Raw genomic sequence first — 27,076 nt, 5'->3', positions numbered from 1 at the left:
CCTCGAAGGCGGATTCTGCTGTGAGGATATTAATCCTTTTGCCATGTGCTAGTTCTCGTTCATTCGCTAATGCAGTTTCTACTGCTTTCACAGTATTTTCTGTTGGACTGAATGTGTTTTCCGCTTGTGTGTACAAGTGAGATTTAATTGAAATTGGTACCTTTTCTCCCTCATTAGAGGTTAGGTACGTGAATCCGCATCTTCCTGGGATTACTTTGATTACAAGATCGCGTGTGTTGTCACGTGTATCTAATTTTGTTTTTGCTAACATGTCTGTTTGTAGTGATCTCAACATTTCTGTGTGTTTTTGAGTCCAGGTGATTGGTTTAAAATCAGGTTTAATTAGTTCATAGAGAGGTTTAACCCTCTCCGCATAATTTAGGATGTAAGTTCTACCGAAATTCAGGAAGCCTAGAATCGATTGTAAGTTCTTCAGCGTTTTCGGTGCTTGGAGTACAGCGCACTTCTCTAAGAAGTTGTCCGCTAGGCTTTTTCCTTCACTTGATAATTCGTATCCTAAAAATAATACTGTCAGATGGGCAATTCGGGACTCTTTAAAGTTGAATTTGTAACCCTCTGCTGCGAACCCAAGTATAATGGTGTTCACTCTTTTCAAGTGAGTCTCCAAGTCATCGTCTGTGAGATAGATATCATCTACATAAGATAATGCCTCATCATCATACATTTGTAGTAACTCTGTTACTCTGGCTGAGAATAGCCCTGGGCTGTTCTTGAATCCCTGTGGGAGCCTACAGAAATTTTTCTGTGACCCCATTACTGAGAAAGCGGTCAAGTATCTGCTTTCTGGTGCAATGTTTTGACAAAAGAAACCATTTGATATGTCTAACGTCGTTTTATATTTTTTCCTAACTATGTTATTCATTAGTGCAGCACTATGCGAATTCTGTACTGCAAATGTTTTGCAACATGCGTTAAGGTGTCTGTAATCCAAAACTAGACAATATGAATTGTCTGGTTTGGAGACAGGAAACAAAGGATTGTTCATTTGAGAGGTGCATGTTTCAATCACCCCCTGGTATTCAAGTTGATCTAAAATCTCCCTGACTTGTTTTTTAGCTTCTTGCTTAATGGGATACTACCATTGTGCAGTCGGTTGACTTTTTAACTGGATTTTGTGAGGAGGAGAGTCCTCATCCCATCCTACATGATTTTTATATAATGCTGGTGCCTGGACTACTGCTCATTTCCTTGCATAAGTATATTTTTTGTGAATCGGAATGTGATTCGAGAAGGCAGGCATAATCATTTCGTCGCCATGAGGGCACTCCCTGACAAACTCCAGGGGCCAATCTTTTTCAGCTAACAGAATGTCATAGCCTTTTGAGAGTCTATCCCAAAATAGACCCCTTATTTTCCTAGTCTTATCACCCTCTATACGCAGTGTTATTTCGTATATTTTATGGGGCTCGCTAACTCTGGTGTCGGCAGTTTGAACCTGAATGTATTTATTCGTGTCCACTGTCTCCAGATGACTCATCAGGATCTTGCGAGCTATACTGATTTCTGCTGCACTGTCTAGCATTGTCTGTGCCCACTCCCCATTTTTCAACTGTGTCCTCAGTATTCTCGGCATGTTCGATTACTCTAATACTGGCTACCTTCTATATTGGAAATTGAGATTTTTTACTTTGAGCAGGTTCCTTGTCTTTGGACTTGGTGTGCTCTCCTGGGTCTGACCGTCCTCTTCTTTCCGATTTCTGCGAAAAAGATCGAGAGGGACGTGTATCAATACTTTGATATCGATCAGGCTTCTTCAAATTTTCCCTATTTCTAAGGTTATATCTTTTCTCAGAGGGCTCCCTCTGGGGAGACTGGTGTTCTCGAGTCGGAGTTATTTCCCTCCGTCGAGGAGACCTTCCTCTGGACTGGAAAACTTTTTCTTTGGGAGTGGATTGTTTATTTCCATCCCAGCTCTTTTTAAGAGTGTTTGAATTATTTTTAATAAATAATTTTTCAGGATTTTCGAGCAGTTGGGGCTTTACTGGTTTTCCACCCAAGCTGTCTCTACCTAGTTCTTCATATAATTTTTCTATGATTCTGGCAAGCTCAATTGGTTGATCTGTTATATCTGTTTCTTTCAATTTCTGGCGGATCGCCACAGATGCTGCTTCTCCTTTTATATTGGCTAGTAATATAGCCGAGACCTGCTTGAAGTCTTTCAGTAATTTCATACCAGGAGTTAAAGCAGGTTCTGGACCGTATTCATTCTGAATCTGTTTTAGCACTTCTGGTATTACCGCCATTGACGGAACACCATGTGTTTTTGTGTAAATAGAAGCAAAGACTGTACCCCAAGTGTCACAGTCCTACACGTGTGGAGCGACCCCCATTGAAAGGCAGATGGTCAAGATTCTGTGTTTCTCAATAGGGGTAGTATTCGGAAATACTGCCTCTTTTTGAGTAATTTTCTGCGCTAACCAGAAAGGAATTTGTTCCCGTTTTATGGGTGTTTTACCAAGACATGATTGTATGTTCTGTGGTGTAATTTATTTGTGTTCCCCTGATGAGGAGTCAGCTGTGGTACATTAACAGCTGTTTGGACTGTGGCCGTCCGCATAACATATTGGACTAATTGTCTATGTATTTTAATTAATGTTTTTAGCTGTGCTAAAAGTTCTTCTCTAGACATTTTTGCAAAGTCTGGATGTGGTGTGTAGCTGGCTAGAAACGGCCACGTTGCTCCTGGACTAACTAGTGGACCGAGCCTGGTAATATGATCATTATGTTTTAGGGCGCCTTTAAACCAGAGCAAATGCTCTTGAGATTTTAATGGGATTTCAATCTCCTCGAAAGGAGCGTACTCTTCCGGTGGATCCCCTACTATGTAGTAGTGGAATTTGTGTGTTGTGGTGTTTGCCGCTGGAAATTTTATCCATGAATAGAATACCTCTGTCTGCCGATATTCGTGTGCCTCTATCACAAAGACGATTGTGCCACCTTGTGTGGTCAGTCCATTTTCTATAAGTGTTGACGTTATAGATTTTCTTAAATGTGCCGGGATGATTATTGCACCCGGTTCAGTACTACCGTGGGGGCCTTCTCAGTCGCATTTACTGCGGGTGCAGCGGTTCCGTTTTCTCCTGGCATTGTATAAATGCAAGGTTTGCAGAGCTGGTCTCCAAGGAGACAAAGATTAGGTGCACAATATTTTGGAACACTGTATCCTTCAACGTTGAATAAACCAGAGCTTTACATAGGAATCTCTTCCTACTAAGTTCGGGCGGATTTTAACCTTTCGCCCACTCCAGACGTCTATTGGAGTATTTACGGTAGAAAGGGGTCCGTGTGAAAAATGCACGACTGAGTTACTCTAACGTCTTGCGTTAGTTTTATCACCTTACCAAATGTTGGGCGCCATGTAGTGTAGTTCCTATTTTCCCAATAGGCCCTGCGCATTGGAATAACATAAACAGTAGTATGGACGTAGAAGTGCGGATCTTCCAGGTCTCCACTGACTATGCTAAACTTAATTGGGTTTGTTACCAACTAGCTCAGAGGTCACTGGAAACTTTCTTGACTGAATAGAAAGTGATCAGCTTCCCTGATACAGACAAGAAGGGATTCAGTTTTCCAACAACCGCATAAACATGACAACTTTGCTCCTTAGAATAAGAGTCAATCTCTAGAGTCGTGTGAAACAATAGACAGTTATTTTACTCAGTCAGTTTTGTGCAGATTACTTTCACCAAAATGCAGAGAATAGAGAGACGGGCGTTTTCAATAAAAAGTATTATTTATTGAACAGTCTTTCTTCTCATGCAAGAGAAATGAATTGCCACAATTGCAAGACTAGTTATTATAAAAAGTGCGTACAGTAAAATGAGGATTGCGAAATAATACTGTAAAAGCATTGATATGGTTTCTTAGCCATGCAAAGGTTAAAATGAATAAAATATATACATTCATATATACATTTAGCTAACGTACTCAACTGGTGCTTCTAACTACGTCTACCCCAGTGTACCTGACCTAAGCCTAATACTTCGGAGGGAGTAAGTAAGTAGCAGTTTTAGTTAAGTTGGTTTTGCCAAGGTTTGCTCAAGAATTCTCTCTAAGGGTTTAGTCAACACCATACCTCTGGAATAGAATGTTGGAGGACTTGTATCTCCTTCCAGGACTCGATATCCCAGTGACTTGCAAGAGTAGGCTGGAAACGCCAGAGCTGGATTTTCTCGGCAGGAGAAAAGACAGCGTCTCTCTCAGCGCGTCGAGGAGGAGGAGGGGCAGCGTCCGTGGGCAGCTTGCATCTGCTGGGCTCTGTAAGGGACAGCTGTTCTGCTCCTATGTTCACCACACCATCGCTATCAACGATGTCGTTGAGGCAGCGTTTGCTTAAGGCAACGTTGGTAATATTTATACCTGAAAGGTGCCTTGTTTGACGTAAGTTTTTGGACATAAGACTTCAATAAAGATGTCACTAGGAAGTGATCGTCTCTCAGTGCTCATTAGAGTTCTATTACTAATCAAAACATAGCAAGCGGGGTTTTCCCAGGTTGCTGAGTTTTATCTTGCTGAAGAACTCGGAGTGTAATCTAGGAATCTTAGATAGTGGCTTCTGCTGTGTCATTTGCTCTAATGAGCTGCAGAGGAAGCTGCAGAGGAAGAGATTCTGAAATGTGGCTCTGATCGTGTGAGGCCAGAGACGAGTTTCTGAAATATCACTCTTGATCGTTTAAACCATTACAGGGAAATAAATGGATTATAGCCGTATAGGGGCATGAGGTCACAGTATTGATCGGGGTCCTAGATTAGAATGCAACAGCTGGAAAACTGCTGCAGAACAAACACCCATGGAAAATGGGAGCTTTTGTTAATCCCTGTACCGCGTGGCAGACACCTACCGGTAGGTGCCTGCCACATGGTGCAGGGATTAACAACCACCCAACCAGAGGTCACTGAGTGAAGGGGGCCCTACTAGGAGCCCCCAAAGTTGCTTTCCAAGAAGCTTTTCATTTCAGAAAGCATGACATGAAAAGCCTGTAGGACACCAACATCATAATCCTGGCAGCAGAAATGCTGTCCATAGGGAATCATGAAAGGTTTCCAACTGGCCAACGGGCTCCTTGAGCCTATCAGAAGCCAGTCTGAAAGACCGGCGAGTTTACACTCTGACCACCTACATCATAATTGGGTGGTCGGACTGTAAACCTACCATGTCGGTCGGTAAGCCTTAGACGAGCGGTCTGAGGCTTACCGACTGACATTGGCCCCTAAATGTTTTAAGCATTATCTTTGAGAAACACTTTTCATTAAAATCACCTAACCTATCTAACATTTTTATTTTTATTTAATTTGTAGCAAATTTGGTTTTAAGAAATGTTTTTATATCAGTTTTATAATTTTTAGGCTGTTTAAACTAAGTTAAAAATGTATTTTCAATGTGCCATTAAATAAAATGATACCTCTCTAAAATAAAATCTAGCATGATTAACGTTTTTAACTTATATTGTATATATCATATATATATATATATATATATATATATATATATATATATATATATGATGCCGCCTCCTCACAATATTTATATATGTATATGTATGCGTATAAATATATTTATATATATATATATATATATATATATATATATATATATATATATATATATATATATATATATATATATATATATATATATATATATATATATATATATATATATATATATATATATATATATATATATATATATATATATATATATATATATATATATATATATATATTACCTACTGGCGGTCGCCAGTAGGTATATATAGTTAGGATTTTTTCCCTATGGGATTTCTGAAAATTCTATGTCTCATAACTTTGGCGTTTGTGGACGGAATCGGCTGAAATTTTCAGGAAAATGGCACATTTTGTTTCTGAGCAGCCCCTGAAAATTTGGGGGGGGTTCGGCAAGGGGGGGCCGAGAAAAAAGGGGGGTCCCAAAACGCGTTTTCCCATGTTAATTTCCATAGGGCGGTTGGCCTCACTTTTAGCCCGAACGGCTGAATGGATTTCCACGAAACTTGGCAAAATTGTAGGGACTGTTAGCCCGATGTGCCTTTGCTAGGTCTCAATATATGTGCTTCAGTGGATTTTGAGAAATTAACGTTTAAAACAAGATATATATCTGTAACAGCTCTCCGGGCTGCGCTCCGGTTCGCGTACTTTTCGCGTATCGGAACTTTGCGAAGCGAAGCTGATTGGCTCTCCGGTGTCTGTCAACATTCTAAACAGTCCGGAGCGGCCGCCATCTTGTCTCTCGGTAGGATCGAGAGACAAGAGGAGGCCAAAACAAAGGGGGAAATGAAGGAAAGGGGGCAAGGTAGACCCCTTCTGACCCCCTAGGATTGATGAGGGGGATATTATAGAGCCACGCGGGGCCCCAAAAAAAAAAAAAAGAAATCCGATTTTTTCGCCGTAGAGACGCGTCTTGGTACGCGAACCGGGAAGCTAACCGGCAGTGTAACGGGAGTTTGAGGAGTAGCTGATTGGCTGTCAACATTGTAAACAGTCCGGAGCGGCCGCCATCTTGTCTCTCGGTAGGATCGAGAGACAAGAGGAGACCAAAACAAAGGGGGAAATGAAGGAAAGAGGGCGAGGTAGACCCCTTCTAACCCCATAGGATTGACGAGGGGGATATTATAAAGCCACGCGGGGCCCAAAAAAAAAAAAAAAAAATCCAATTTTTTTCGCCGTAGAGACGCGTCTTGGTACGCGAACCGGGCAGCTAACCGGGCAGCTAACCGGCAGTGTAACGGGAGTCTGAGGAGTAGCTGATTGGCTGTCAACATTGTAAACAGTCCGGAGCGGCCGCCATCTTGTCTCTCGGTAGGATCGAGAGACAAGAGGTGGAAAAAAAAAGGTGTAAATGAATGAAAGGGGTAAGGCAGACCCCTCCTGAACCCCTAGGATTGATGAGGGGGCTATTAAAGTTCCCTGCGGGGCATAAGAAAAAAAAATTGCGATTTTTCGCGGTAAAGGTGCTTCCTGGTACGTTAACCGGGCAGCTAACCGGCAGCGTAACGGGAGTCCGACATATTGTGTTTTTTGAACGTTTGTGATATGTGCACGTGTGGATTTTGTCTAATTAAGGTTAAAAAAAAATATATATATCTTTAAGCGTGTTCTGGCGCGCTTACGTTTTGGGTTTGGTTTGCGCTGCAGAGACGATACGTCACGGTTATGCGATGCATCATGAGGCGTCTCACGGGCTACGTGATACGTCACTTAATAAAGAATATATTTTACAGCTATAGATATTAGCTTTTAAAAAACCAATGAAATTCACAGAAAAAACCATAGGTTATAGACCATATATAGTTAGGAATTTGCATTTACAAAACTTTGAAAATTCACTGAAAAAACCATAGGTTATAGACCATATATAGTTAGGGATTAGCATTTAAAAAACCTTATTTTATTTGCACAAAACCATTGAAATTCCATATATAGTTAGTTGCACTAACTATATATCGCGGACCCGCAATCCACTGCTAATGATGTCACATATTACATCATTCATGACATGGTCAGTGACATCACTGATGACATCACTGATGACATCTCAAATGACATCACTGATGACATCAATGATGACATCTCAAATGACATCACTGATGACATCACTGACATCTCATTTGACATTACTGATTACATCACTGATGATATCATTTATGTGATAATACATCTTCAGACTCTAATATAACCTTAGATACACTCAGTGTAAACAGGCACTCACAGACTGTCACACATCCATGGAGTTACTCACACACCTAGTCAGTCATGCAAAGAATCAATCACATCTCCATTTCCTCAACTATACAGTTATACACACCTTACTTATTCAAACATATAGTAACACATATTTACTCTCTTATACAATCCTTGATACAAGTTCACAATGATTCATACAGCCACTCACACATTCACTGGCTCTTATGTTCAGTTATTTATATATGTCAACTCTCACATGGAGTGTGTTTTACATATGTACTTACTTTGACATGTAGCACTGAGATATCCATTCACTCACCAATATACTCATGCACACAGTCAACTGTCCATACAGCTGTTTCTACATGCACTTTTGAACCCATACACCTAGGGAATCAACTGCTCACACATCTATGCACAGAGTTATACACCTCCCAGCCACCCACACACATACTCAGTCTCCCATACAAATACTTGGGCAACCATTCAATAACCCATATAGTTACTGATATAGCTACTGATTTAAACATGCAGCAGTTTACAGAACAACATAAATAATGATTGCCAAATTACGACACTTTAATCACTAACCCATACACTCAGTGAGACACATTTAATCATTCTCTCATACAGTCAGTCATGCACCTACTAAATCCTTCATCCAGACACTTATACATCCACTCATTCTTCAATATGTAAGACATATTTTAACTTTACAGAAACATACAGTCACTGGGTGTTGTCATCAATGATGTCATCAGTGATGTCATCAGTGATGTCATTTGAGATGTCATCAGTGATGTCATCAGTGATGTCACTGACCATGTCATGAATGATGTAATATGTGACATCATTAGCAGTGGATTGCGGGTCCGCGATATATAGTTAGTGCAACTAACTATATATGGAATTTCAATGGTTTTGTGCAAATAAAATAAGGTTTTTTAAATGCTAATCCCTAACTATATATGGTCTATAACCTATGGTTTTTTCAGTGAATTTTCAAGGTTTTGTAAATGTAAATTCCTAACTATATATGGTCTATAACCTATGGTTTTTTCTGTGAATGTATATATATATATGTATTTAGAATGAATGTTATTTATTTTAAATTCTTTCCTATTGAAAGGTATTAATATAGTGAAGTCCAATGGAAGTATGTGTCAGGAGAGACCAAAGTATGCCACAAGAAAAAGCTAATTATTAAAGCTCCCTTACTACCTTCAGGTTCCTGCACTGAAGGTGCACTGCTGAATTGGGTCCCAGAAAATGACACCAGGACAAATTCAACATGTTTCCCTTGGCTAGCTGGATTCCACATCCGGCCCAGAAATAGTTACTGAATCACAGTTTCTGAGCTGTACTATCTGAAATATAAGGTTAAAAGAAATCAGATTACGCTCTTCAGGTGAATAACACAGGCGCTCACCATGGTAGGGCCCCAAATGTTTTACCATAACATACTTTTAAGTATTCAGCTTTCGTAAACAGACAATATTTATGACCATTATACATTTCTAAAATCTTTAAAAGTTGCAGAAATCGAACTAATTCCAATTGCATAAAATGCCGGCCCTGTTGCACTACTTCGAAATTTTTATGGAATATTAAGTGTTGAAGAGTGGTAAAAAATGCTTCTTATTGGTTAGATTCAATTTATGTTCACCCGCAAGACACAAATAGACTCACTGCTTCGTGACAGATTTCAAATTAATCTGCATCATGTAATACTGTGGGACATTTGGTTAATGCGTGCTATGTAGTATATCAAGTTTTTGAAAAAGAACTGCTTCAAAATGCATGGCATGAGTATACACTTCAATTTGCAGCACATTTAAAATATATAATGGTCTGAAAATTGGTTTCAGCCCATTCACTTGAGTTACTGTACTGATTAACCAATGTCTGTAAACAATGACACCTGTTGGAGTAATATTGTTCAAGATATCATCTTGAAACAACAATCTAACTTCACCTTAAGCGAACAGCAAACAATAACTTGAATATCATTTAAATATCATAATGGGAGTGTCATTGAACACACATATTTGCCTTAATGTTTTTTCTGAGATTTACGTTATAGAGCATAGCTGCAGTTTTGAATGTCAATAGAAATTAATTTCGAAATATTTTATTAGACCACGTAAAAGGAACTTTGAGAAACGAATAATTAACTTTAAATGTCCTTTGAGGATTAGGCAATTGACATTCAGAGTCATTTAGGATTTGGGTTTAAACCGTGGGAGAGGATAAAGAAGGTAGTGAAATCAAATCAAAAATAAGATTAAAAAACATCTGGTGGAAGAATAATTCTAGGAAAAACGTAGTTGCATTGAACGGCTGACTATTAAGGTCACTTAAGCAGAACTTATGGTGGTGGGGGGAGGTAGACCCCAACATATAATACAGAAGAGTGTTTATTTATAGGGATATTTCTTTAAGTATCCATCTCTTAGAACATTATACAGCCAAATTATATTAAAGGTGGTTTTGTGTTACCCATGAAGTTATCTAACCTGTTCTATAATTAATTGAACTGGGCATTCCAGGGAGAGGCCTGTAAAGAGATGTTGCTCGGACCCCTAGTAAAGAAAATCTATGTTTTTTTGCCTATTGCAGGTGATCATGCAACATCAGAAAAACCATTATACTGAAGAGAGAGAGTCGTATTCTGGCTTAGTTACATTCTTGCAATTATATGATATCACCATGAAGTGTACATAGGTAGTCTAAAACTTTCTTTCTCTTCACAGGATGGTTTAAACCTTTCGTGTTCAGGCAACCTACATTTAGGCCGGTGTTTCCACTAGCCACATTAAGGTCTTAAATTTTAAATCAAAATAACTATAATAACGGCCAGAAACTCTCATAATGGGAGTCTGAAAATATGTATGACCTTGAAAATAGAGCCAGGGAACTGAGGGGTAACTGTATCTGGATACAGATATTCGGGGCCCTTGTCTGGTAGCGCTTTGTGTGCGTGGGTGAGGAGCCTGAATGTGATCCTCTTGCAGACGGGGAGCCAGTGCAGGTTTCTCAGGTGGGCGGATATGTGGCTGTGGCAAGAGATGTTGAGGATGAGTCGTGCAGAGGCATTCTGTATGCAATGGAGTCGAGTCTGAAGTTTGGCTGTGGTTCCTGTGTATAGGGCGTTTCTGTAGTCCAGTCGGCTGATGTTGAGGGCCTGGCTGACAGTTTTTCTTGTTTCGGAGGGAATCCATTGGAAGATTTTTCAGAGCATGCTCAAGGTGTTGAAGCACGATGACGAGATGGCGTTGACTTGCTTGGTCATCGTGAGGGAGGAGTCCAGGATGAATACCAGGTTGCGTGCGTGGTCCGTTGGTGTTGGCGCGGAGCCCAGTGTCTGTGGGCCACCAGAAGTCGTCCCAGGCGGATGGGGATTGTCCGAGGATGAGGACCTCTGTTTTGTCTGAGTTTAGTTTTAGGCGACTGAGCTTCATCCATTCTGCGACGTCTTTCATTCCTTCCTGGAGGTTTGTTTTGGCGGTGTCGGGTCTTTGGTGAGGGAGAGTATCATTGGGTGTCGTCAGCTTAGGAGATGATGTTGATGTTGTGTTTGCGTGCGATGGCGGCGAGGGGGCTCATGTAGATATTGAAGAGGGTAGGGCTGAGCGAGGAGCCTTGGGGTACTCCGCAGATGATCTTGGTGGCTGATGAGCGGAAGGGAGGGAGGCGGACTCTCTGGGTTCTGTCGGAGAGGAATGAGGTGATCCAAACAGGGCCTTCCCTTGGATCCCAGTGTTGAGGAGGCGGGTTGTTAGGGTGCTGTGGCATACGGTATCAAAAGCTGCCGAGAGGTCTAGAAGGATGAGGGCGGTTGTTTCTCTGTTGTCCATCAGGGTCCTGATGTTGTCGGTGGATGCGATGAGGGCGGTCTCGGCGCTGTGGTTGGCTCAAAATCCGGACTGGGACAGGTTGAGCGAGTTGTTTGCCTCGAGGAAAGCAGTCAGCTGTTTGTTGACGGTCTTCTCAATGACTTTAGCCGGGAAGGAAAGGAGAGAGATGAGGCGGAAGTTCTTGAGGTCTTTGGGGTTGCTGTAGGTTTCTTCAGAAGGGCGCTGATTTCTGCGTGCTTCCAGCTCTCAGGGAAGGTGGCTGATATGAGGGAGTTGTTTATGACGTTCTGGAGGTGGGGTGCGATGATGAAGATATGATGGGGCAAGAGTCTGAGGGGGAGGCAGAGTGGATGTTGTTCATGACGTGGGTGGTGTCTTCTGTGCTGATGGGGGTCCAGGCGCTGACGGTGGTTGTAGGGGTTGATGCTTCGGTGGCTGGAGGAGGGGTCTGGGGTCCGGAGCTGTCGTGTATATCTGCGATCTTGCGGTGGAAGAACGTGGCGAGGGAGTTGCAGAGGTCTTGCGATGGGGTGATGTCATTTTGCTGGCGCTGGGGTTGGAGAGCTCTTTGACGATGCTGAAGAGTTGCTTGTTGTTGTGGGTGTTGTTGTCTAGCCACTCTTTGAACGATGCCCTTTTGGTGGTGTGGATCAGCTGGTGGTGTTCGCGGGTGGCGTTCTTGAGGGCTGTCAGGTTTTCTGTTGTCCGTTCGTGGCGCCAGGTTTTTTCAAAGGTTTGGCAGGATTTCTTTGAGTTTTTGAGGGCGTCTGTGAACCATGAGGTTTTCCTGTTGCTGGTCTTGCCTGGGGATTCTTCAGTGGGGCGCGGTCATTGGCGCAGTTGGTGATCCACTGGGGGAGGTTGTGGGCTGCGTCGTTGGTGTCAGCGGTGTCGGCTGGCGGGTTCTGGCTTAGTGATGCAAGGAGCTGGTGATTTTGCTCTAGCATCTACGGGGGATTTGTTGCGTGTGGTGGTGTGATGTATTCTTTTTTAAGGTGAAGTGGATGCATCTGTGGTCTGTCCAGTGTAGTCCGGTGGAGTGGCTGAAGGAGACGTGGTTGCTGGTGGAGAAGATGGGGTCGAGCTTGTGGCCAGCGTGGTGGGTGGGGGTGATCACCAGTTATTTGAGTCCGAGATTGGCGAGGTTGTCGAGCAGGGTGATGGTGTTGTTGTAGTTGTTTTTCTACAGGTGGAAGTTCAGGTCCGCTAGGAGGATGTATTCTGGTGAGGCCAGGGCGTGTGGGCTGATGAAGTCGGCGATGGTTTCGCTGAATTGTGTGCGTGGGCCCGGGGGTCTGTAGATGAGCGTTCCTCTGAGGGTTGTCTTGGGGTCGGTGTGAATCTGGAAGTGTAGGTGTTAGGCGGTGGACAGTGTGTCTTCGGTATTGGTTGTGATGTTGATGGTGTCCCTGTAGATGATGGCGATTCCTCCTCCGGTTTGGTTGGTGCGGTCCTTCCGGGTGATCTTGTAGCCGTCCGGGATGGCTATGGCGATGTCGGGGGGCAAGGAAGCGTTCATCCATGTTTCTGTGAGGAAGACGATGTCTGGTGCTGTTGTGTCGAGGAGGTCCAGGAGTTCAACAGCGTGTTTGTGGACAGAGCGTGTGTTGAGGAGGATGCACTTGAGGTGGTTGTTGTTGATGTTAGGTCCTGTGGGTGGTCTGTAGGTTCGGAGGCAGGTGAATTTGCAGGCTTGGCAGGTGAAGGGTCCCTGGGTTCTCTTCGGGGTCGCTCTGTAGCAGGCGGGTTGACGTCCGGTGTTGAGTGCCTTGAGGGCCGAGGAGTCGTATCTCAGTTGAGTTCCCTGGCTCCTGCAGGGGCCAGGGGTTCTGGCACTGGGCGCGGTCCAGGCGCGGATGGGCGCGGATGGGCTTGGCTTTGGTAGCGCCTTTGGCGTGCCCGCTGCGCGGCCGGTGCGTGGCCTCCATATGAGGGGTAGTGGGAGGGAGGAGCAGCTGGGAGGAGGGAGTGGGGCGGAGAATGGGAATGGCGGGGGTGGGGGCGGGGGGCAGGGCTGCAGGGACGCAGCGGCGGGAAGAAGGCACAGAGGGAACCGGGGAAGACGGGGAACAGGACATGGGGGCAATACAGGGGAGCATGGGGTCACAGAAGGCAAAGGGGGTACAAGGCACCACAGGGGAATACAGCAGTTCACAGAATACAGTAAAAAACAGTAGAAGTAGGAACAAAATACTGCGAGCAACAGGGGACTCATGCGGCATCAGGCAGGGGCAGGGAGGAAGTGGAGGCAGCGTCACAGGAGGACCTTGTGGTGGCTGGGGGGCGACCTACCTGAGGACAGGGTCAAAGGTCTCTCTCTTCACCGCTGCGCAGCCTCCATATGAGGGGCAGTGGGAGGGAGGAGCAGCTGGGAGGTGGAGTGGGGCGGCGAATGGGAACGGCGGGCGGGAGGGGCAGCAGGGACGCAGCAGCGGGAAGAAGGCACAGAGGGGACCGGGGTAGAAGGGGGACAGGACACGGGGGCAATGCGGGGGAGCAAGGGGTCACAGAAGGCAAAGGGGGTTCAAGGCACAACAGGGGAATACAGCAATACACAGAATACAGTAAAAATCAGTAGAAGTAGGAACAAAATACAGCGAGCAACAGGGGACTCACACGGAACCAGGCAGCAGCAGGGGCAGCGCGACATCGGGGGCAGCGTCACAGGAGGACCGTGTGGCGGCTGGGGGGCAACCTACCTGAGGACAGGGTCAAAGATCATCTCTCAGGTTGATGAGAGAGTTACTGGCACACTTACTTTTTAAGTTAGGTAGCATTTTCGAGCAGGCCTGTCTAAACCTATGTGACAGTGGGCACGCTTACAAGGGGTCCAGTGGCGATACAAATTTCCACACTAGTGAGCATGGGCATTGCCACATCAAAAGGAAGCATCATTTAACCTCTCCTTCAGATGTGTAAAGACTCATTGTCTGCTGGAACTGCTTGTGAGAGGTTGGGTTTTTACGAGGGGAGCTTCTTCTTTGGTCACTGCTAGGTATTGTGTAGCGGGGTGTGGCTGCGTCTGCGCCAACCTGGTTGAAGCTCCCTTGGGGGTTGCAGTCATGGTCATGAGCATATTTGTGCTTTCCCACTACAATCTACAAATTGGATAATATGACACATAGCAGTGTCTTTGTTCCATCAGTAGCTGTTTTGGAGGTCTGGCACCAGAGACTAGGAGTTGCATAATTAACTTACTCAAGAAAGTGGGGTAGGGTTGCAGCACCATCATTCTTCCTGGAGACTCCCACCTTGGCTAGTATGGGCTCCCGATTTCGTTTTTTGTGCTGTTCTGGTAGCCTTGGGGCCTCTAGAGATCGTACTCAATGGGCAGGCATCAGAAATGATGATTTTTTTTCTACGGCTGTGATGGAGAAATAACACACCTTGGACAGAGCTGCGGAACTACACTGCCATGTTCTTCCTCATCCAAATCAGGCCCCCTTTCTAAATGATTTTCTAATAGTAATTTTAAAGTTACTCTTGGATCTAGTAGTGTTTCTTTTAAAGTAAAGGAAGTGATACCTCAGCTTTACGAACCATCCATCATCATTATGACATTATTTCTATGAGTAACAGGTAATTTTATGATTTAAATATATTGGGCTCAAATCACAAAGACGAGTTTGCATGTGTAGATCTATTCATGTGTAGATCTACTCCTTTCCACTCTTTTGCAAATAACCATTTCAGAGCGGAGATTTACACTTTTGTGTATACTTGAGAACTTCCACCCCTCAAATGAGGTGTTGAAACTCCTTCTTTTTCATTCACAAATGTAAATTTACTAATAGTTACTTTCCATCTGGTTGTGTCCATCGCTGCCACTGGGACCGAGATCACCATAAAGTAAATATTGGGAAATGTAATAAGATTTCCTTTCAATAAAATATTTTAATATGCAATAAATATATAAAAGAATCCTAAACAAATAATGCTAGGCTTGTTCTGCAATAAAAAATGAAAAACACGCTATCATTTAAACTTTGTATTAAACTGCAAATTATTTGAAATATTACTATGGGCAGCATTACGATGTCGGGTAGAAGACACCATTGCGGTTTGGGCCTACGGTCGGCGGTCTTGACACCGCAATTACAATGTGACCACACATGGTGCGGTCACAAGCTCCTATTTATCTATGGGAGCTTGTGCTGCAGTTGGAAAGCTGCTGCAGCACAAGCGTACATGGAGAAATGGGAGCTTCTGTTAATCCTTGTACCGAGTGGCAGGCACCTACCAATCGGTGCCTGCCACGCGGTGCAGGGATTAACAACCACCAAACCAGAGGCCACTGAGTGATGGCGGCCCTGCTAGAGCCCTCCAAAGTCGCTTTCCAAGAAGCTTTTCATGTCAGAAAGCCTGACATGAAAAACCTGTAGGACACCAAGATCATAATCCTGACAGCGGAAATGCCGTCCATAGAGGATTATGAAAGGTGGCCGACGGCCTCCTTGTATATATGATGTCTCCTCCTCACAATATATATATATGTATATGTATGTGTGTGTGTGTGTATATATATATATATATATATATTCACTGAAAAAACCATAGGTTAAAGACCATATATAGTTAGGAATTAGCATTTACAAAACCTTGAAAATTCACTGAAAAAACCATAGGTTATAGACCATATATAGTTAGGGATTAGCATTTACAAAACCTTATTTTACTCGCACAAAACCATTGAAATTCGCATATATAGTTAGTTGCGCTAACTATATATCGCGCACCCGCAATCCACTGCTGATGATGTCACATATTACATCATTCATGACATAGTCAGTGACATCACTGATGACAACATCCAGTGGCTGTCTGTTTCTGTAAAGTTAAAATTTGTCTTACATATTGAAGAATGAGTGGATGTATAAGTGTCTGGATGAAGGATTTAGTAGGTGCATGACTGACTGTATGAGTGAGTGATTAAATGTGTCTCACTGAGTGCATGGGTTAGTGACTAAACTGTCTTAATGTGTGCATCATTATGTCTGTTCTGTAAACTGCTGCATGTGTTGATCAGGAGCTATATCAGTAACTATATGGGTTATTGGTTGGTTGCCCAAGTATTTGTATGGGAGACTGAGTGTGTGTGTGGGTGGCTGGGAGGTGTATGACTCTGTGCATAGATGTGTGAGCAGTTGATTCACTAGATCTATGGGTTCAAAAGTGCATGTGGAAACAGCTGTATGAGCGGTTGACTGTGTGCATGAGTGTATTGGTGTCAAAGTAAGTACATATGTAAAACACAGTACATGTGAGAGTTGACATATATAAATAACTGTGCATAAGAGCCAGTGAATATGTGAGTGGCTGTATGGATCATTGTGAACTTGTATCAGGGATTGGATAAGAGAGTAAATATGTGTTAGTATATGTTTGAATAAGTAAGGTGTGTATAACTGTATAGTTGAGGAAATGGAGATGTGATTGATTCTTTGCATGACTGACTAGGTGTGTGAGTAACTCCATGGATGAGTGACAGTCTGTGAGTGTCTGTTTACACTGAGTGTATCTAAGGTTATATTGGAGTCTGAAGAGGTTCATCGTATTATCACATGAATGATGTCATCATTGATGTGATCAGTAATGTCAAATGAGATGTCATCAGTGATGTTATCAGTGATATCATTTGAGATGTCATCAGTGATGTCATCAGTGATGTCATTTGAGATGTCATCAGTGATGTCATCAGTGATGTCATTTGAGATGTCATCAGTGATGTCATCAGTGATGTCACTGACCATGTCATGAATGATGTAATATGTGACATCATCAGCAGTGGATTGCGGGTGCGCGATATATAGTTAGCGCAACTAACTATATATGCGAATTTCAATGGTTTTGTGCGAGTAAAATAAGGTTTTGTAAATGCTAATCCCTAACTATATATGGTCTATAACCTATGGTTTTTTCAGTGAATTTTCAAGGTTTTGTAAATGCTAATTCCTAACTATATATGGTCTATAACCTATGGTTTTTTCAGTGAATTTCAATGTTTTTTTAATAGCAAATATCAAATGCTGTCAAATGTCAAGTACATGATAGGTAAAAACATTTTTGTGTTTATGCACGCTGATGTGCTTTGAACGCTGCCCCCCTCCCTCTTTTCTCTTAGGAGTACTCTCTCTTTGCAGATAGTGAAGGGTAGTTAACGCAGGCCTTTGCCCCCGTTGTAATCCGTCGTGCCTGCTTCTCTCTCCATTTGATTGATTGTTATCCAAGCATTTAATATTTTTGAATTGGTTCTCTTTGGTTCATTCTGTATTTACAAACAAGCACAGAGTCGCAATACTGTGTTTAGTCTTTGCAGATAGTGAAAAATCGTTTAAAAAAACAAAAGGAATCGAGCAAAATCAGTAGGCCACTAATGGGATCTGTTTTTGACCTCGCTAAAATAGAAATATTAGGAACAACCCTTCATGAGAAATACGAAAATAGTGAGATGAACTGAGCTCCACACCATGAGGGCTGCAAGACAGCTCGGCTCCGTCACCCACCCCGCCCAAAATAACGACAAACCCTATGCAAATATTAAACATATATACAACACACCAGCAAAGTAACAGGGTAAAACATTTTATTAAATAACTATTTACATAACTATTTTATACTTTTTGTTGCCCGATCCGGCTAGCTCAATCGATCGAGCATGAAACTCATGCACTCTGATAGCAAGCGTTGCTACTGATGCTATGCAGGCCAAAACTGGTTTTCAGTTTGTACATTTTTCTAGATTTTTCCATCCGAGGTTGGTTGAGTTTGTAGAACAATGGCTTCAGATTTTCCACATACGGTGTGGTGGCGCGGACTGGGAGGGGGCGCTTCGCTCCTGCCCCCTCCCCAAGTAAGATTTTCTTACGTGAAAGTACGTTAATGGTTATGGTCCCTGAGTTGCTTCGATGTCACTGCCATTCTCAAATGGCATAAGTTCTGGATGTTGGGTGCCATAGTTCAGAGTTCTGAGCAGCGCTTGTAACACTGTCTGAAGCTTATTTCCACCTACTGCAGCTTCACTATTCTCAAAGTAAGTGAGGGTCGTTTGTGGACCTGACTGCATTTGAAAACAATGTGATATGGTACCTCCCTAAACCGCTTGACGGAGGCCCCCGAGGGGCGGTGTGATGGCACGGACTCGGAGAAGACGCTTGGCTCCGACCCCCTCCCCAAGTCTTATAGCACTGGTGTAGCCTGAGATCGCCCCCGACATAGGCGGCCGGCTCCCGGGGTCCGGCGGAACTTTTTGCCTTTTGATGACTCTTCTATTCTGGACCTTGTCCCACAATCCGTTTGACCTGAAGACACGCTGTAGTGGGGCGCCCCTTTACCGTTTTAGTTGCCATTCCGCCCGCTTTTGCTACACTGTGCCTCTTCCGCCATTCACCTGTTTACCGCCTGCTCTTGCGACTACAGCGTCTCGCTCACCATGTAGTTGAGTTGCTCCCGCTCTTGCGATGCAACGATAAGCGACTGCCACAGGACTCTCAAAATGGCGGCCGGCTCTTCAGATTTGGGCGTGGTCCACTAAAATGGCCCTGGGACACCTTGGAACTCGGACGCTTCCCTGATAGGGCTTGGGTCCCATTCTCGAAAGCGTCCCCTCAGCCGTGAAGATTCTACAAAAGTCTTGGGGGCCCCCGACTCCCGCAGGCTTCTGGTGGGGAGCGGCTGCCATGTTTGCTCGTGGAATGGCCACGACGGAGCTACGAGATGGTGGTGCTCTCATGCTGACGCCAGCTTTAGTCTGAAACATCCAGAAACACTGTAGACTACCAATTCGATCAGTTCCGGTAGCGCCCCAACATGACCCGGTAGAGAAGAACTTGCCCTCCCCTCTTTGACTGATGGTTCTTGTTGCCTGTCCCCTCTGTTGTCATTTAACAGAACTTTTTGGACTGCTGAAAGGGGTTGTGTTCCGAACGCTGGTTGGTGGAGACATTTTGACTATATTCTTGACCTACGTTGTCGCGTAATGCGTTATATGACACGCCGCGTTAGCGCACCCGGAAGTGATCCGGGGCGCAGCGCGTAACGTAAGCATAACAGGTCATGTGACTTGTTAATAAAACTTCTTATTGGTTCATTTTACTTTTGTTATTTTATTAATAAAAAGCTTGGTCATATGACCTAAAAAATACGCTTTTTATTGATTTCGAACATTTTTTTTTTAAACATATATGTTATAATGTTCCAGGCTAATGTACTTTCCCGGAAAATTTACAACTGTCCTGCAAGTAAAATATATTCCTTTTTCGAGAAAAAGGGCGTTTCTTCGTCCCATGACGGGGCCGTTGAGTAAAAGAGGCTCGGCCTGCTGTCTTACTCGCCGATACGCCTGATTATCAGATTCTTATCGATCACTTTATGTTGCAGGAGTGGAAAACACAACTGCCCTTGACCATTTATCTTTACTGCGTTCCTACGTATTATACCTTTTATCCGTCATGTAATTGGACTGCTTTATTTCACTTGCCTTTTACTGATTCGAAAACAGTGACTAAAAGTAAAAACTTTACCAATGTAAATACTACTACCATGTTTTGTTTTAAAAACCTTTATTGTGAAAATGTCAGTATACAAATACGGGCCTATAACCACGTGGGCCGGCCACGAAGCAAACTGGAAACGTATATGATGAGGAGACATTTACACTGTAGAGGAACGTAATGAGCGGGCCATTAGGTTGCAAGAACTAAGGTGTCTAACAGTTGCGGAATCGGTGGACGTACATTTTGTAATTAAAATACGACAAAGCCACTTACAAAAAAATCCTCTAGATATACATTTGCGGGCAAGTACCATGGGTGACGTTAATTCGAACTTTCAATAGTACAGTAATCAATAACACATCAGAACTTAATATCAATAGGGATGTCGAAATATTCAATCAATTCTCGTCCCCACCCGCCATGAGCATCAAAACTGCATTCATATCTCGTGATATCAAGGTTGTTGAACCAGTACACAACAAGGAGTTACGAGTCCCATTTATACCGGCGCCATTTTGGGCGAGGCCGGGCAGGTCCAAGATATAGTCAAAATGTCTCCACCAACCATCGGCCAGACCAGAACCCCTTTCGGCCCTTTATGCTACAAGATGGTGTCTTCAATTCAGAAAATATTGTTGGCAGCATTTTGAAAGGAAAGATAAACAGCCGTTCTCCTAGTGAGTCTCACATTGTTACATTTAGGAAGAATGTTGAAGAGTAGTATGTTGAAAATCTGAAGCCATTTTTCTACAAACTCTCAATCAATCTTGGATGGAAAAAAAAATCCTGAAGAATGTACAAACTGAAAACCAATTTTTGTCTGTATAGCATCAACAGCAACGCTTGAGTCAGCTTTGTGTGAAGCCGCCATTTTGATTCAATCAATAACGTCCCCCTGCACACATTCAGGGACCTGGTCGTGTCTTCAGGTCAAACGGATTGTGGGACAAGAGGCAGAAAGGAAAAGGAAAAAAGTTCCGCCGGACCTTGGGAGCCGGCCGCCTATGTCATGGGCGATCTTTGGCCACACCAGGGCAATAGTGAAGCTGCAGCAGGTGCAAATAAGCTTCAGACAGTCTTACAAGCACTGCTCAGAACTCTCAACTATGGCACTCAACATCCAGGACTTGCCATCCAGATCTTGGCGTCTTGTGCTGGTTCCGACCTAGTCACACATCGGTCCACTACTGACATCACCTCATAAGCCAACGGGGCACCCCACGCCGACTTTCGGCGCAGCATTGTAGGATGGCCACACCAGTGCGGCAACTTGCTGGACACCACCTCGGTGCCATCCAGATCTCGGCGCGTTCGAGTCACTGTACCGCAAGAGTGACCGGAACTCAGCTGGACACGCCGTCTTTCGGCGCAGCATTGTAGGATGGCCACACCAGTGCGGCAACTTGCTGGACACCACCTCGGTGCCATCCGGATCTCGGCGCGCTGTGCTGCCTTCGGCCTACTGTAGCCGCAAGTGCGGACGCAACTCAGTTGCACGGCGAGTGAAAAGATAAGGGGCGCCGCACTGCAGCCGAGGAGCCTCCATCTTGGGGGAGACGCACAGCCCCCACTGACTGACGCGACCTTACAGGCCAACGGGGCGCCCCACGCCGACTTTCGGCGCAGCATTGTAGGATAGCCACACCAGTGCAGCAACTTGCTGGACCACAACTCGGTGCCATCCGGATCTCGGCGCGTTGTGCTGCCTTCGGCCTATTCGCACATCGGTCCGCTACTGACGCCGCCTCACGTGCCAACGAATTTTCTACGCTTTTTGCAGCCCTATGCCGCATAACAGGTCATGTGACTTGTTTATAAAACTTTTCATTGGTTCATTTTACTTTTGGTTTCCTAATGATGGAAGGCTTGGTCATATGACCTAAAAATAACACTTTTCATTGGTTTACAACATTTTTTTTTCCCAAACGATGAAAGCCCCACCTTGTTTCTGGATGTTTCAGACTGAAGCTGGCGTCAGCATGAGAGCACCACCATCTCGTGGCTCCGTCGTGGTCATTCCGCGAGCAATCATGGCAGCCGCTCCCCACCGGAAGCCTGCAGGAGTCGAGGGCCCCCAAGACTTTTGTAGAATCTTCACGGCTGAGGGGACGCTTTCGAGAATGGAGCCCAAGCCCTAGCAGGCAAGCGTCCGAGTTCCAAGGTGTCCCAGGGCCATTTTAGTGGACCAGGCCCAAATCCGAAGAGCCGTCCACCATTTTAAGAATCCAATGGCAGCCGCTTATCGCTGCACCGCAAGAGTGGGCACAACTCAACTACATGGTGAGCGAGACGCTGTAGCCGCAAGAGCAGGCGATAAACAGCTGAATGGAGGACGAGGCACAGTGTAGCAAAAGCGGGCGGAATGGCAACTGAAACGGTAAAGGGGCGCCCCAGTACAGCAGACGAGCCTCCACCTGGGGAGGCCCGTTCACGCCGCCTCCCCCACACCCCCCCCGGGGCGCCCCACGCCGTTTTTCGGAGCAGCATTGTAGGATACCAAAACCAGTGCGGCAAGTTACTGGACATCACCTGGGTGCCATCCACATCTCAGCGCGTTCTGTTGCCTTGGGACTATTCGCACAACAGACCGCTACTGACGAGGCCTCCCCCCGCACCACCCGGGACGCCCCACGCTGTTTTTCTGAGCTGCATTGTTGGAAACCAAAAACCAGTGCGGCACCCAGGTAACATCACCTGGGTGCCGTCCAGAACTCAGCACGGTGTGCTGCCATGGGACTATTCGCACAAAAGACAGCTACTGACCATTGTTGCTTCTTTTTGCCAAAAAATGTTTAAATGTATTTACAGTTTTTGTTGCGTTCGATATATTTATAAAGTTAATAAAGTTTTATAATCCTACTTTGTTGGAGTACTATATATTTTTAAAAAATCGGGTGAATGGGGCCTTGAATCGGGTTATTGTCATGTGTGGGCTTTGGAAGTGTGCTGCTACAGGATCGGACATTTCAAACTCAAATGCACGTTCTTTTTCTTACCTTTCCGAAGCATGGAGCGCAATAGCAGGCAGAGAAAGGGTGATGCAAGTGTTGAACACTGCCTGGCCTGGCAAGTTGCTGGCAGTGCCCCCCCCCCCCGCCCGCTCCTGAAAGAGGGCACACACTCACCGCCGCCCCGAGTACTTCACATATCTTTAAAAGACCATGCGCTTGTTAATGAGGCTTAAATGGTTTATCACCCCTTCTAGAGCCCCTGCATCGGCCCCCTGACGTTTCCTGGAAGAATTAGCACGTAACACAATACCAAGCCCTGTCAGCTGAAACCCCCGAGGAATCGGGTTTTTGCTTGCAGGAATCGGGAGGCGGGAGACTAGCACTGAAATCGGTAGTCTCACGCCTGAATCGGGAGGGTTGGCATGTCTGGATTCTCTGCAGCTGGGGCCATAAACTACATCCGCAGGGCTAGATGATAGCCTGGGACCGGCCTGGACAATCGGACACAGAGGAAGAGGAGTGTCAGAGGGTGCGGTAGTGAATAGGGTGAAAGGGAGGTGTTGGGCGGGCACAGGGTGTGATTCTCAGGGAAGAGCAGCGCAGATGGGGGGAAGTTTATGGCCCATGCATGAGAGAGAGAGAGAGAGCGGGGGTGACCAGTGCGTGGGGGAGATGCTTGCGAGGGTGGGGAGCCGTGCTGAGAATCGACGGCGTGCAGAGAGTGGGTCTGGTCAAGGCATCTAAAATGGCTGCCGTGCACGACAAAATTGTGGCATTGGAAAAAAGGCAAGATGGCGCAGACAATGTTTATCAATAAAGATTCATTTATAACAAAATATTTTATCGCAGTGACAAATTGGCGGTCAACACTTCCTGATTTCCATCGAATCGAACGTTAACAGACGTCACGCAGCAAAAAAAAAAAAACGCTCACGTACAGCCGCTGGAAGACATGTATCAACATATATGAGCCTCCTCAGCCACCCTCAGAAAACATAAGGGATCAGGATACGTCTCCCGCACCCCCTTATACCAAGTAATTTAATTTAAACGAAACACAAAATGGCTAATTCCCGTTTCGCTACCAGTTTGCAGCCCAGTTCGCGGCCCGAGAAGCGCTTCTACCGTGAAAAATCAATTTCTTTTTATTTGCCCCACGGGACCCTTTAATAACCCCAACATCATTCCTAGGGGGTCAAGAGGGGTCTACCTTGCCTCCTTTCATTAAATTCCCCCTTCGTTTTTCACCTCTTCTTCTCTCTCGATCCTACCGAGAGATAAGATGGCGCACGCAAAGCCGCTGGAAGACATATATCAACATATATGAGCCTCCTCTGCCACCCTCAGAAAACATAAGGGATCAGGATACGTCTCCCGCACCCCCTTATACCTAGTAATTTAATTAAAACGAAACACAAAATGGCGAATTCCCGTTTCGCTACCAGTTTGCGGCCCAGTTCGCGGCCCGAGAAGCGCTTCTACCGTGAAAAATCAATTTTTTTTATTTTCCCCACGGGACCCTTTAATAACCCCAACATCATTCCTAGGGGGTCAAGAAGGGTCTACCTTGCCCCCTTTCATTAAATTCCCCCTTCGTTTTTCACCTCTTCTTCTCTCTCGATCCTACCGAGAGATAAGATGGCGGCCGCTCCGGACTGTTTAGAATGTTGACAGACACCGGAAAGCCAATCAGCTTCGCATCGCAAAGTTCCGTTTCGCGAAAAGTAAGCGGACCGGAGCGCAGCCCGGAGCGCTGTTACAGATATATATCTTGTTTTGAACGTTAATTTCTCAAAATCCACTGGAGCACATATATTGAGACCTAGCAAAGGCACATCGGGCTAACAGTCCCTACAATTTTGCCAAGTTTCGTGCAAATCCATTCAGCCGTTCGAGCTAAAAGTGAGGCCAACCGCCCCATGGAAAAATGAATGGGAAAAACGCGTTTTGGGACCCCCCTTTTTTCTTGGCCCCCCCTTGACGAAACCCCCCCAAATTATCAGGGGCTGCTCAGGAACAAAATGTGCCATTTTCCTGAAAATTTCAGCCGATTCCGTCCACAAACGCCAAAGTTATTAGACATAGAATTTTCAAAAATCCCATAGGGAAAAAATCCTAACTATATATACCTACTGGCGACAGCCAGTAGGTAATATATATATATATATATATATATATATATATATATATATATATATATATATATATATATATATATATATATATATATATATATATATATATATATATATTTACAGTGAATATTATTTATTTTAAATTCTTTCTTATTGAGAATTAATATTATAGTTAAGTCCACTGGAAGTATGTGTCAGGAGAGACCAAAGTGTTTGCCACAAGAAAAAGCTAATTACGAAGCCTATTGTTGAATTATTAGTTGAGGGGGTAGATACCCATTTCAAGTAATAATGGTAGCTATGGCACAGAGCAGACATCCCTAATTTAGAAGCAAAATGTAAAGTATTTACAAAGTACTAAAAAAGTAGGAAAGTTGAAATGCAAAACAATAAAAATACCAAAACAAATTAGAGTAAAATGTAATAAACAAAATGACGTAAAAATGAAAAGAATCCAGTAAAAGGAACTGGACTTTAGTCTTTTAAGTCCCAATCCATCACAGGCGTGTGCTTCTAAAGCACCCGAGGCCCTCAGGGAAGGCATGAAGAGACTCACAGGGTGATAGGCAGAGGCCAACAGGCGGGCCTAGTCCTGGTCCAGTTGCAACTGGTAAGCTGGGGAGTTATGAGAAAACCCTATTTTTGCCTGCCTTGTCCCTGTAGCTTTAACAGAAGGTTAGCAGTACAACCCTTTGAGCCCACTTTTTAGGTCTTGTGAGCCAACGTGCATGCGTTGTCACCAAGGCTTAAGTAAGGGCCTTTCAAAAATGCACCCAAAGGCTTTTCCAGGCGGATTGCCTACAGTGCATGTGTGCAGGCGTGCGAAAATCGCATGCAGCCGGCATAAGACTTCGAACACTTCAAAGGAATTTGATATTGTGTCCTTGGCCAGCCTGCTCCAGCGCTCCCCAGCCCCGCCTCTACGTCCTGAGCTCACACCCGGAATCTCCCTCATGAAGGGCTTCCTTCACCTGCTCTTCTTGACTATTCTTTGAAGTGTGACTTTTACCTTCAGGCCTGGTGAGCCCTGTACACAGCCCTTTCTTATCACCCCTTGAGGTCGGGCGGGTGGAAGACTCAGATCTTCTTCCAAGGCTTGTTAATTATATTTCTTTACATGTGTGGCTGCGCCTCAATGTAATTAGTGGCACACTGTTCACAAACTTATGTTGTTCACAGATCATGGTGTTAAAATGTAGGCCTCCAATCTCCTGGGCGTGGCCTCCCTGACTTTGTCAGTACTGTAACTGGAGGCCGCAGCTGATAAAGCTTTTGAAACATTTTGGGCACTGAATGTTGGTGAGTGGTCCACGGTGTTCTCACATTAGCGGTGTTTCTAAAGCATTCTGTGGCAAGCACCCCATCAACGTTTCTGTCATGGCAGTTCTCAGCAGTCACTTTCAACCATTCTAGAAAGAGTATAAATAGAAACAAATATGCTTCGCGCCAACAGGCAACAAGGGTCAAATTGACAGGTCCCGGCTGGGTGCATGTCTGCATTACCTAAGAAAAATAAGCTTCCCGCCAAAAGGCAACAAGGGTTACATTAACTGGTCCCGGTCGGGTACGTGTCTGCATTACCCCTCTCATTAATAACTTAAACCCCCCTCATTCTTTGATGCTACAGTTAAATTCCAGAATATTGAGACAGAAAGGCCGGGACAGCATCACAATATTTGTTTGTGCACACTTTAAATGTATGGCCCAGCAATTTTTGTATTTCACCATTTGGTATGGCACCTTATTTCCAAAAGCAGTCCCGTTCCAAGATGGTCACCACTGTTCTTTGTTTTTTTCTGGTTCGTCAGAAGCATCTGGATAAGTTACAACAGGGCTGTGAAGATCTCATGCTTCACATATGCACCACAATTGTCCGCGATCATTAATAGCCTGGTACCGGCTAACTTGATGCTCCGCTT

This window comes from Lissotriton vulgaris, chromosome 2_1 (assembly GCF_964263255.1).
Source record: "Lissotriton vulgaris chromosome 2_1, aLisVul1.2, whole genome shotgun sequence".
Classification (NCBI taxonomy): Eukaryota; Metazoa; Chordata; class Amphibia; order Caudata; family Salamandridae; genus Lissotriton; species Lissotriton vulgaris.
The sequence above is the reverse complement of the archived record's forward strand: the minus strand, read 5'-3'. Positions refer to the sequence as shown.